Below are 13,594 nucleotides of genomic sequence, written 5' to 3' on the forward strand. Positions count from 1 at the left end.
GCTGCCTCACAATTAAAACTGGTGTCCGCGAATTCTGGATATTGTTTTTTTTTATTTTCCGTTACTTTTTTGCTTTCATTTTTCGCCAGGCGAATACTTTTTTTTGCATGACAAGTTAGTGTTTTATTCTTTAAAACAAAATGTGCACCTATCTCATTTTCGTGACAACACACAAAACATACTGGTACAATGAAACAGTGAAACTTAAAGGGAAGAAACATCTGATAGTTATAGCCTCGAGACCGAACTGAAGGTGAATATGGCTAACGTGCCATGACATCGCACAGCCCACGCCGTTTAGAACGCGCCCCTTAAAGGCGTCAGAATCCTTAAGTTCATCTGCCAGCGGTATTGGTGCATTATCATAACCACGCTAAATGGACAGGCAAAATCATAAATCCCAAATAATAAATTGATGAAATGTAAAGTAATTATTTCCAAACCAACAACGCAAAAGGTGCTAGCGCTCATTTTCCATATTGCCATGAATGTGCAATCAGCACATTTTTTTTTTCGTGCGACACACACGTCGGAGAGTGGGGTAATGAAAAAAAAAAGAAAGCTGCGATAAACAGGCACCACTACGTCCACAAGTGAAAAACATTGAAATTAACGCAACCAAACAACACGAGGTTGCAAATTGTAACGTAACTGCCATGTTTGGACCAGAACAACATTGGCCAACAGTTAGAATTAGCACGTCAATCTCTGCTCTTGGTGCTATGCCTCCGAGTCTCTGCTGGAATGAGTGAATAACAAACTTTTACCGCTTAGCAGGGCTCTAAGCGAGCTTAGTAAGAAAAGCCACTTGTGCGGGGCCTCTGCGGCTGCTACTGCTTTACAGGCCCTTATTGCGACCCGTGTAGCATGGCCGGGGACCGGTGATGGGACGAGGAGGATGGGAGACTGGGTTAAGAGGGAGGCAACGAAAACTTTATACACTTATTTACATTATTTACAAAGGGTGACTGAGAATGACTCTCAGTAAAGGGAACTTCTTCGTCAACCGGAGTCGACTGGAGCTAGCAGGCTTCTCCCGGCCACATTCACAGCCGAGTTAAATATGGTGCGGATTCCCCAGATCCCTGGCTGGGGAATAAAGTTCGAAGAGCACTGTCCAATCGGATGGACCGAAGTGGACGCTGGTGTTACCCCCACGGAAGGGGCGGTGCGGGCTGTTCCACTCTCTCGCAGCTGGGTCGATGGAAAGGGGTAGATGCTGACTAATCCCACACGGCTGGAAAGGAATCTCCCGCAGTCTACCCGCAGGTGAATGAACTTGCTTCCCCACCGGATGTCCAGAACAGGAGTCGGGGACACAGCCGTCTTCAGTTAACAGCCAGCGTGACTGGCGCCGCCACGTCGCCTCTGCTTCCACTGTGGTTGCCGCTGACAATGCCTCATGCGCATCTCCTGTCGGGGACACAGCCGTCTTCAATTAACAGCCAGCCTGACTGGCGCCGCCACGTCGCCTTCGCTTGCGCTGTGGTTGCCGCAGACAATGCCTCCTGCGCATCTCCTGCCTTCGCCGCTGCTGCCGCGGTCACCTCCGCTCAAGGAAGTCCGCTGCACTAATCCACTTAGGCTCGGAGGGGAGCATCACCAGCACCCCACTGCACCACCGCCGTCACGAGGTTGTCGGCCTCGTCGATTGTTTACGGTTGCTGCTTGATCGGGCCCACGTGGCCAGAAGTATGGTCATGACAGCTCGTCCGCCGCCAGGTAGAGGTCTCGAAAGGGGTTACAGCTCCTCTCTGTCTTCTGAAGAGGCCGCATCAGCTAGGCAGGTCCTCTGTTTCCTGGGTGATCCAAGGGTCGGTGTCTGCAGGCGAAGGGTCTCAGGTAGAGCATTAGTGGTCAAGTCTGCGCAATGCCCCCACCCCGGCAAGGTAATAGCACCACCGTTCTCCCGAGTCGTGCCAGGCAAAACAAAGAACAAGGCCTGAAGCTGTGCTTCTCGATTAACTCCCCTTTTGGCTCCCCCCTCAGGCGGTCTGGTTGGGTGAGCTGCGGACGTGACCTAAGCGGACTATTAAATGCCATCGCATTTTTCAATTTTGCATCAGGTTTTGTGCTGGAAGAAATTACATCTGCCGTTGCGATCCACAGACCGACGGCCCTGATAGATCAGACGAGAAGACAGTAGAGCTCCACTACTGCTCACCCAATATCAAGCGCTAATCTATACATAACACACAAAACCCACACACTGCAACTATACACTACAAAAAACGCTCAAATGCCGTCATTCAAAAAAATGTTTCTCTTTTTCTTTACAAAGAATTAACTTCACTGGGAATGGGAGTTACGCCTAGAGAGCGTCTGAAATACGCGCGCTATCTAGCGGACAAACATCTACTGAGACCATCAGCATTCCCATTTTCCTTTCCCTTTCGATAGCGCACTTCAAAATTGTGCTCCTGTAGGGCGAGACTCCAGCGCAGCAAACGTCCATTTTTTGGAGACATGTTGCGGAGCAATGTCAATGGGCAGTGATCTGTCTCGATCACAAATCGTGAGCTCGCCAAGAAACACTGCAGCTTCTGTGTAGCCCACACTAAAGAGGCGCACTCTTTCTCCGAAGCGCTGTACGCTTCTTCACGGGTCGTGAGTTTTCTGCTCACGAACAGCACGGGGTGTTCCTCTCCGTTCTCATCGTGCTGGCTCAGAACAGCCCCCATGCCCCGTTCACTCGCGCAGCACTGAAGAATGAAGGTGCGGTCGTAGGAGGGAGCCTTTAGTACGGGCCGGCTGGTTAGCGCTCTCTTTAACACGAGAAAAGCTTGTTCTTTTTCGTCGGTCCAGTTTACCTTAATCGGCTCTGTCTTCCTCAAGCTGTCCGTGAGCGGACTCGCCATCTCCGAATAGCCTGGAATATAGTGCTAATAATAGCCAGCCAACCCGAGGAAGGCGCGTATGTCAGTTTTAGTGGTTGGCCTGGGATAATCGCGTATGGCCGCAACCTTGGCGTCCAGCGACCGGCGATAACCCCTTCCAATAACGGGACCAAGATACTCAACCTCGGCCTTCCCAAGCTGACACTTTTCTGCACGGACCGTCAACCCCGCCTCTCGTAATCGGGTCAAAATATCGCGCAAGTGACGCAAGTGAGCCTCCCAGCTGTCAGAAAATACTGCAATGTCGTCTAGGTAGGGAAGCGCGTAGGTTTCCGCCCCTGCCAACACCCTATCCATTAACCGCGAAAAGCAAAACGACGCGTTCTTCAGCCAGAAGCTCATTACGAGCGGTCGAAAAGTGCCGAGGGGTGAGATAAAGGCAGCGCAGCGGCTTGCCCTTTCGGTCAGGGGAACCTGCCAGTAACCGCCGGTTAGGTCGAGTGTAGAGACATACTGGGCCCTGCTGACAGTTTCCACCCGCTCTTCCAAATTAGGAATGGGGTAAAGTTGGTCTCGTGTGACCGCATTTAACTTTCGATAGTCAATGCAGGGCCGAGGCTCTTTTCCGGGCATTTCTACCAGCATGATAGGGGACGTGTATTCGCTTTCCGCCGCCACAGTGACACCGAGATTAAGCATGCGACGAATCTCGGCATTGAGGATCTCTTTCTGTCTTGGCGAGACGCGATATGGCTGCGAGCGAATGAGCTCTTCGCTAGTTACTTGGATACCGTGTTCAACTAGGAGTGTCTTTCCTGGCCTATCGGCGAAAGTGTCCTCAAACTCCAAAAGTAGCCGATGGAGGTCCCCCTTTTGGTGTTCGGTGAGAACTGCACCTCCAGGTATTCTCTCAAGAACGTTAGCGAAAGAGGGTGAGTCATTGCCTGGAAATACAAAATATGTCGCTGCCTCGTCAGGGGCATTTAAGGCCAGCTGGCCGATCGCTTCCCGCTGTCGATAGGGCTTCATGAGATTGAAATAGTAAATTTTTACCTCTTTCCGTCTACCCGGCATTTTTAGCCCGTAGTTGGTCTCCGACATTTCCTCCACAACCTCCGCGGGTCCCTCCCACTGGACGTCCAGCTTGTTTGCCTTCGACGCGGCCAACAGCATTACTTTATCTCCTGCCGCAAATGAACGCTGCCGCGCGTTTCGGTCGTAGTAGAGCTTTGCTTTCTGCTGGGCCGACGTCATGTTAGCCTCAACTAGCTCTTTGCACGACTGAAGCCGTCCCAGTAGCTGAAGTACATACTCGAGGACGATGGAGTCCTCGCCTCTGCCCTCCCAAGATTCGCGAAGCATGCGAAGGAGCGACCTTAGCGACCGGCCGTATACCAGTTCAGCTGGAGTAAATCCGGTGGCTTCATGCGGTACTGAGGGAAGCGCGAACATGGTGGCTAGAAAACACGCTTCCCAGTCTCGTCGGTGCTCGTAGCACAGGGCCTTGAGGAATCTTTTCAGTACAGAATGCCACGCCTCGACGCTGTTACTTTGCGGGTGTCTGATAGAGCTGTGAATAATGCGAATCCCGCGTTTCTCTAGAAAGGTGGCGGTGAGTGCGCTTGTGAACACGCTACCTCGGTCGCTCTGCAACTCGGCGGGGAAACCGATCCTAGAAAATACCTGCAACAGCCCGTCGACAACTCCCACACAGTTCAGCTCCTTTAGGGGAATTGCCTCCGGAAATTTTGTTGTCCGGCAGATGATTGTTAGGATGTAGCGATAGCCCCTAGCAGTTACAGGTAATGGACCTACAACATCCACCACCAGGCGCCGGAACGGTTCGCTGATCAATGGCACAAGTTTCAGAGGAGCCTTATTTTTATCTTGTGATTTGCCCACCCTTTGACACGCGTCACACGTCTGCATAAATTTCTCAACATCTTTAAAACACCCTGGCCAATAAAATTCTCTCAAAAGCCGGGCCTTTGTTTTTTTGATGCCGAGATGGCCGGACCAGCCGCTCCCGTGGCACAGCGTTAGGAGGCTAGCCCGATATTTTTGTGGCACCACTAGCTGGTCGGGATGCACGCCTTTGCTGTCTTTGTACTGCCGATAGAGTACTCCTGCCCACCGCTTCAGAAGTATGTTTTTTTCGCCAACACCTCACCGACATGTTGACTCAAATCCTGGAGAGTTGCGTCGTTTGCCTGCTCAGTTCTAATGGTCTCCCGGTCTACTTTAATCAGCTCGGGAGAGCCATCCATTAAGGGGGGCACAAGAGAAATTTCTAATCCGTCATTGTCCTCACTAGGTGGCGCAGCAGGCAGCTCCTCCGCGAGAGCCATGGTCCCTGCATCTACCGCGGCATTTATTTCGCCGGTTGCATGGTTTTCAGCTCCCTCAGAACTCAATTGGGCCGCGATCTGGCGGGCTTTGGAACGCGTCAGCGCGTGCACGGAGTGGTCGATCGCCATAACTGAAGCCCCTGTTCTTTAGCTCGTCCTCCGAGCGGTTTCAAAAGAGGTAGGGGCACTCCTCTGGCAAGGTCGCTGACACCGCCGCTTCTGTATGCAGGACCCCAAACTGGCCCTCAATGGTGACGCGCGCGACGGGTAGACAGACACTGTCCTCCTGAGCCATCTGCCGTATATCCATGCGCACTCGCCAGTAAAATCTTGCGGTGAAACGAGCACAGGGTGCACTACATCCATTGTGGCGGCGGAGTCGCGTAGGACGCGAAACCGTCCCCCAATCACGGTCATTTCACGCGTATACGGCTCAAGCAGGCGCATATTTTCATCGTCGAGGGTAGAGAGTGAAATACCAGCTTAGGAGCCACTCACGATGTGCCCGGGCTCGTTACAGCGGAAACAGACTGCTGGTTTCCTCGCCTCATTCTCCTCGCCTCGTCATTTCTACCAACGGGGCCTTTTTCGCGGTCCCTCTCACTTGCCCCTTTTTCTACCCTCGGTGGGGCCGCTCTATTCTCGTTCCACAATGGGCGCCTCCCGAACTCCCTGTAGGGCTTTGTTACTGCCCGCAAGCTTTCCTTTCCTGTTTCGCGCCTCACCTGGAACTCTTCTGCGAGTTCGGCGGCGCGCTCTAAGCTTTTCTTTTCAGGCCTGTCTTATACCCAGAGCCGCGTTTCCTCATTTAAACAGTTGTAAAACTGTTCTAAACTGATTTCTTCTATCACTTTGTCACGGTCCTCATAAACCTCCGTGGCCTTGAGCCATTCGATCAGATTTTCCTTAAGATTGTAGGCAAAATCTGGGAATGACTCAGAGGGCCGCTTCTCCGTGGTTCTGAACCGTCGACGGAAGGCGTCGGCTGACAGGCGGCACTTTTTCAGCAAGGTGGCCTTCACTTTATCGTAATCATCTGCCTCCGCCTTTGTCAGCCGAGCAAGCACGTTGGCAACCTCACATGGCAGAACCGTCAAAATGTGCTGAGGCCAACTTGTGCGAAGAAAGTTATGCCGAATACAGGGGGGTACTGCGCACAAAAAGACAAGGACAAGAAGATAACACAACAAGCGCAGAAAATAAAGTTAGTCGCGAGTCTGCGCTTGTTGTGTTATCTTCTTGTCTTTGTCTTTTTGTGCGCAGTACCCCCCTTGTATGCACCATGATTGACCGACTAGCCCAACAACGTACGCTCTTAAAGTTATGCCTTTCGCACGTGCGCTCGAAGTTCACAATAAACAGCCCGATCCCTGTTGAAAATTCCAGCAAAAGTCACGTTGGAGAAAACGGTGGGCCGAATGGAAGTGGTGGTTTCCATGTTGGAGAAAATGGTGGGCTGATTGGAAGTGTTGGTTTCCACGCTGGGTGCTGGTGGAGCGAATGGGAGAGATGCTGGATGCACTAATGGCGACTTTGGGCCACCCTGGATTGAGTGGAAATTGTGGTGGCTGCACTGGCACTTTCAGTAAACAATATTGGGCTGAATGGAAACCACGCTGGACACTTCAGTGAACACGATGGGACGGGATGGGCTTGGTGGTATCCATCGTGATTATCTCGGTGGGCCTGGCAGGCAACACTGGACTATGTGCAAACCACGATGGGAGCCTATGGATGTGTACAGTCGCGAGCAAAAAATATTAGCACAGATCACTGGCGATCAGAATTCGTATATCTCACCACGCGGCGCTGCGGTAGGCAGAACTGCCTAACGGGCCGTTTCCATGTTTGCAGCCTAGGGGGGGGGGGGGGGGGGGGCGGCAGGAAGTAAGCTTTATCAAGCGTGCACCGCCCGAGCGTTGAAGTGCCGACCCTACGTGACTGTGCTTGCGGAATTTATTTTGGCTCGGTTATCATTAGCACAGATGGCTTCTTTTTATTACTGTTTTTTTATGTCCGCGATGGTTTGTCAAAAGGAACTCGCGGGAACAATAGATGATAGCGCTGCTTTTAGTCAGCAGTTTTGCTGTCCGTGGCAGTCCGCTAATTTGCTGTCCGTGGCAGTCCGCAGTAATTTTACTGTCCGTGGCAGACCCCCTTAATACTGTAGAATGGGAACGGCCCGGCACTCCCGTGATCAGCCTCTCCGCCACCCGCAGTGCCAGGCGTTCCCTTAGCAAAAACTAATACGTTTGGAATATACGGAGGTCTATTTAAAATGTATTTTAAACATATTTTGTATTCATGAATGCACTAAAAATATGTAGGAAATACGTTTCTGAAATTTCATGCTTGGTATTCGAAATATATTTTTAAAATGTGCCAAAAATACCTCACTTAAAGCATACTTCGAGCACTTTTCAAATACATTAAAAAATATGCATGCAGTTTTAGCATCTTGTCAGTGTATTAAAAGTGTATTTTCGGAAATATGAAATTAATTCATCGAAAGTATACTTCAATTCTAGAAAACGGGCAGCCCTTGTAAACGTATATGTATGCAGTTTTAGCATCTTGTCAATGTATTAAAAGTGAACTTTCGTAAATATGAAATTAATTCATCCGAAATATATTTCAATCCTAACAAACGGGCAGTCCTTTTAAACGTCTTTGCACACTTCTAGCTGCCATGAACAGTCGAGTGCTCGAAATCGTGTTTCGGGAAATGGCATTTGCGTGTCGTCAATGTATTTGAAATGTACTTCCGTAAATACGTAATTAATTCGTCCAAAGAACACTGAAATTCTAGCAAATTGGCAGTCCGCATTAGCATATTTGCACCGCACTACAAGCTGTCGTTGAACAATCTAATGCTCAAAATCGAGTTTCGGGACATCGCATTTTGGTGCTGGCCATCTATTTAAAGTGTACTTTCGTAAATACGCAATTAATCCGTCTGAAGTATATTTAAATTCTAACAAATGGGTTGTCCGCGTAAACATATTTGCATTACACTTCAAGCTACCGTGGAACAATCTAGGGCTCGAAATGACGTTTCAGCGAAGAGTGAAAACTTTCCCTTTCTTGTCATCCTTTCGTTTATGGTAACTTCTAGCAGGAAGGTGATCACCACTTATACCCCTGCTACACGGGCGCTTCGAATGCCTTCCAGCCGAATGTCATCTAACGATGCTACATGGGTTCTGTCTAAGGGAGTGCTTGAAGATAATATTACGCCAATGAATATTAACCGCGTCAGCATGAAATTTCCCCAGGAGTGCGCCGATGAGGACGACTGCACTCATACTGTTGTTTACATCGCTTGTTTACATAACATAAAACGCAATCTGCGCTTTGGTTCTAATAAACAATCTGTTTTCTTTTTTACTGGTTGTACTCGTGATTGTTTACGCAGTGCTACAATGTGTGGGAAGCGATGATGCGATCGCACGCCTGAGAAAGCCGGGTTGTTGGCATCGCGCAGGACTGGCGCTTCTCGCTTCTTGTCCCGGCTTTCTCCGACGTGACCAGTACTTTTTTTTAAACTACTTTATCCAGAAGTATGTATGGCGACTGTTCGCTTTAACTGAAACGGCCTAACTTGTTATCCACAAGCTAGCGACGGCGACGACTGCTGCTGGCCGTAAAGCACGGCTCGGCAGTCTGGGTCACACCGGCGATTCCCGTTCATCGTACGCGTGCCCTGCGATGTAAGCAATAGTTGATTTCAGGTCACTGTTGCCAAAACTACACCTGGTGACCATTTGCATTCAAGGGCGTCCGCAGAATTTTTTGCAGGGGGGGGCCCATTGGTTGTTGGCGCCGGAGGGGGGGGGGGGTATATTCGTAGCGAAAAGGCACTATTTGCGGAGTAAATTTATTTATTTATATATAAATAAAAAATAAGTAAAATACACACATGAAAGAAAATTACAAGCAGCAAATTAAAGCGCGGATTGTAGAGATACATTGGAGTTTATCAACAAAGAAACAATTAAAATTAATAAAAATGCAAAAAGATACTATCAATACTCGAAATGCTCAGTCTTACTGCATACGGGTTCTCGACTCACCCGAATTGATGACCAGCACACAGCGCAATATGTTCACAAACACGCAACTACAGTCACTCAGTCAGTCTTCCTTGAACAGCAACTGTAGGCGCCTCGGATTTTTCTGGGCGAATTGCGTAGTTACACGGGTGATAAATTCATTTCTGTGCTTCATTACACGCTCTCAGTGCACAGTTATCATATATATTGATTGGAAAAATGGTTGAACGAGTACGTTGAAAACAAAAGATGACTATATATACAACGAAAACTTATTTACAAGATAAATGCACGCTCGCAGCTTCATACACCTCGCTCCATCTTGCTCGCGCATCCGCACAGTCGAGCAACCGCACACACACTGCTCGCCGCTCGTCGTTTTCTCGTCCGCTGTCTTGGTTGTTCTCACCTTCGTTGACAACCCGCCACTAAAAACACCGAAGCACAAACACAGAGGCGCGCACACGTGCAAGGGCTTACTTGCCACAATATCCACGAATGCGCACTTTTGGGGTGTAAGGAACGCCGCGCGACTTCCGAGGGGAAGGGACACCCGCAACTAATTCGGCCGGAAAATTTGTTTTTGTGCTTTTATGGGGTTCAGAGCCCCAAAACGACTCAGGCTATGAGGGACGGAGTAGTACAGAGTTTCGGATAATGTCGACCACCTGGGTCTCTTTACCATGCACTGACACGCACAGTACATGGGCGCTGTTGTGATTTGAGGCCCAGCCAGAGGTGACAGGCGAGCCAGGCAGGCGCCATCGGGCTGCGTTGACCAAAGGCGCTGGTTTTCGGAGAAGACGCAAGGAACGCTGGTGTGGGGGCGCCTCTGGAGACTGCGTAGCCGTGAACAAAAGCAGCTAATCCCCTTTGCCGAAGGTTCTGAAAGCGGCGCTTCTACCGCACCGAGCTCTCCCGTGGATCGGAGGAGACAGCGCGCGGCGGCGGCGCCAACTCGTCGCCCGCTTGCCCTTGAGCAGCCCGACAAAGCGGGGGTGGACACGGCGGATTTGTCCTTCCCCCCTCAAGAATTCATCGGTGGCCGGCGTACGAACGTATCATGATTATAGCGAGTGACCTGTGCCCTGTGCACTGTCTGCCTCCGTGTCGCTATCTCTCTAGAGATCAAAGAAACAGACACCCATCTCAAGACGGCTCGAAGCACATGCTCGCCGGTGCCGCTGCATGTCTGCAACAGGTCGTCCTTCAGCAGAGCTGGCGGTGGCGTGGTTTGAAAACGGCGGAACGACGCGCGCCCGGACGCGGCATTTCGCAGATGTGACCAAGCGTCGAAGCGGGGCTGCTTTTACCCTTTTGGCTGAGCGCACCACCGCCCCTGGCGTGCGGCCATCACTCACGGTTCGAGTGAGTGATTTTCCAGGGGGGTGCAGCCGCCCCCCCTTGCCCCCCCCCCCTCCGGACGCCCATGTTTGCATTCACTAAAGCTTGTGATTCGCTCTTCACAACCGCCGAAATCACAGATCCAACCCTGCGAACTCGCTGGGCCTAGTCGTCGCGGAAGGGAACAGAGCCGTCGTCGATTGAAACTGATTTGGCAAGCGCTTATCGCTGTTGAGTGTTCAGGTATGCACACGTGAAATATAGCCGTTCGTTTCGCTCATTTAGAAGCGCGAGCATATACACACCGCCGCCTCATCACCGTGCTCTCGCTCAGCCGCCGACAATGCTGACCGGCCGCCGACCGGATTCGTCGGTGTCGTTGGCCTGAAAAACGTGTCCCTCTAGAATCATATTATAGTAAACTAGATATTTCACTATAATTACATGCTGTTGTTCAGCGTGATATATACTGTCGTTGTCGGACTAGTGTGACCGCCGTCGTCGTCGTCGCTGTACACTGAAAACGAGCTGAGGCTTTCGAATGCGTTTCGAAAGTGTCGTGCAGCACCGCGGCAGTCCATCGAGTCCGAATGTCATTCCTATTCTCGAATGCCATTCCACTCAATGTCATTCGAACATTTCCGTGTGAGAACGTGATAGCATTATACCAGCAAAAGCGCCTTGGGTACTTCTGGGTCCGAATAAGCCAGCGGAAAGGACCCCGTGTGGCAGGGCAGACCGGCTCCCTTACACGCCCATGTATCTGTTGGTTGACAGTTCGACTCCTGACCTGTGCCTGACGCAAGTTTCAACTAGCAATTCCGTTCTCAATTAATCCCAGATTCGAACGCGACCAGTAGGGTACTTCTGCGATAATTTGGAAGCCCACAGTATTTGCGCAAAAAAAGGCATCACCGTGCAAAATAGTGCGTCGCTTCGCTGGGTATATATACGGCAAGCCAAGTATAGCGCTTGACGTAGGATTTGTTGTTTGCTGTGTCGCTGTCGTCTTGGTATGCTGTATGTAGGTATCTGCCGTTCCCATTCAATCACGTGACCTTATTATATCAGACTCCTGTTGATTAATCATAAATACCCGTGTACGATTTGTTCTCCAGTTGATGAATTAACCCGTGTCATTCCATGGAGCCGCCCAGTAGACTTTTTTTAAGCCCGAGTAAACACATTTCTAATGTATTAAATGTATATTTTTAGTATATTTCTAATGTATATTTTTATTATATTTTTAATGCATTATAAATATGCTAAGCGGGCAAAAATGTACTTTTCACGTATTTTTAAGAACGTTTAAAATATTATTCCTAGTATACTTAGAAAGCATTCGTATTGCAGTTTAAGCATAGGGACAAAAAAATGCGAAATAAATATGAAATTAATACAATACGTTTGAAATGCATTTTTAGCACATCCTCTTTTCGCTAAGGGTTGTCATTCCGGCGCTCTGGTGTTCCGTCATGTGTGCTAATCTTTTTTACCCACGACTGTACCTACTTGTTTGGCATGGCACAAACCATGGCTGTATTTGAATGACCGATGCTGGGCAGCAGATACTGCATGCATGTGCCTATATGGTTGACAAAATGAAACTCATCAATGCACTAACAATCTCAGTGGCTTAGTAGAACGTTAAGTTGGGCGAGTTGGTATAGGTTCATGGTTGAAAAACAGCGCACAAAAGACTAGACACAAGAGTAAGGCGACGACAGGACAAGCGCTGAACTCACAACTAAGGCTTTATTTCGAAAACCTGGGTATATAAGGAAGGCATAATCATGAAAACAAAATTGAACGAACAAAACTATGACAAAGATAAAACTATCGTGCGCCCGAAGCCCAGAAACCGCCAAGAAACGTGATCTCGTTATCACTTAAAGCAACCGAAGGTTTGCTAACGCAGCCCCGTTGCTCCGTTGCGATGAAGTATGCTTCTGCTACTTCCCGCGTGGTTTCACGTGCGCCCGAAGCCCAGAAACCGCCAAGAAACGTGATCTCGTTATCACTTAAAGCAACCGAAGGTTTGCTAACGCAGCCCCGTTGCTCCGTTGCGATGAAGTATGCTTCTGCTACTTCCCGCGTGGTGAAACCACGCGGGAAGTAGCAGAAGCATACTTCATCGCAACGGAGCAACGGGGCTGCGTTAGCAAACCTTCGGTTGCTTTAAGTGATAACGAGATCACGTTTCTTGGCGGTTTCTGGGCTTCGGGCGCACGATAGTTTTATCTTTGTCATAGTTTTGTTCGTTCAATTTTGTTTTCATGATTATGCCTTCCTTATATACCCAGGTTTTCGAAATAAAGCCTTAGTTGTGAGTTCAGCGCTTGTCCTGTCGTCGCCTTACTCTTGTGTCTAGTCTTTTGTGCGCTGTTTTTCAACCATGAATCTCAGTGGGTCAAATCCATCAAACGTACAGTCTTTGTCAAAAGTAACCAGGCTGCATGGTTTGCTTCTAGCTCATACAGTGGATACCTCACAGCTTCCCTAAAGCTGGAATGGTAGCTAAAGGTAAGGACTGAGGGTCTTATTACCTTCCAACACGTTTTGATCCTTAGGAATAACACAAGGGCTCCACTATACAAGCTAGAAGCAAACCATGCAGCCTGGTTACTTTTGACAAAGACTGTACACTTGGCACTTTATGCTGTTAGAATAAAAACTGCAAGACAAATTTCTCTTTTTTACACGTGCATTTGTTGACTTGACAGTTTCAGAAAATTTTTTTAAAAAGTAACGACTTATATACTTGGGCTTAGATTATCATTAGCAAAATATTTTAGAAAAAGTTTAACTTCATTGTTCACAAAATAATAAATTGCAGGTTTGCAGAGCCCTGCATGCCTGAATCCGAACACTCAATTTCATTCAGAAAATTTTATTGAGCGTGCATTTCAAGACATACTAATTCAATTAACAAATTGTTAACCACATAGCTGGCCACACAGCTTCTTTGTAGAAGGGTTACGAATACAAATATATACACAGAATACTTCGACAA

The sequence above is a fragment of the Amblyomma mixtum genome, chromosome 3 (assembly GCF_055824585.1).
Source record: "Amblyomma mixtum isolate Tamu chromosome 3, ASM5582458v1, whole genome shotgun sequence".
Lineage (NCBI taxonomy): Eukaryota > Metazoa > Arthropoda > Arachnida > Ixodida > Ixodidae > Amblyomma > Amblyomma mixtum.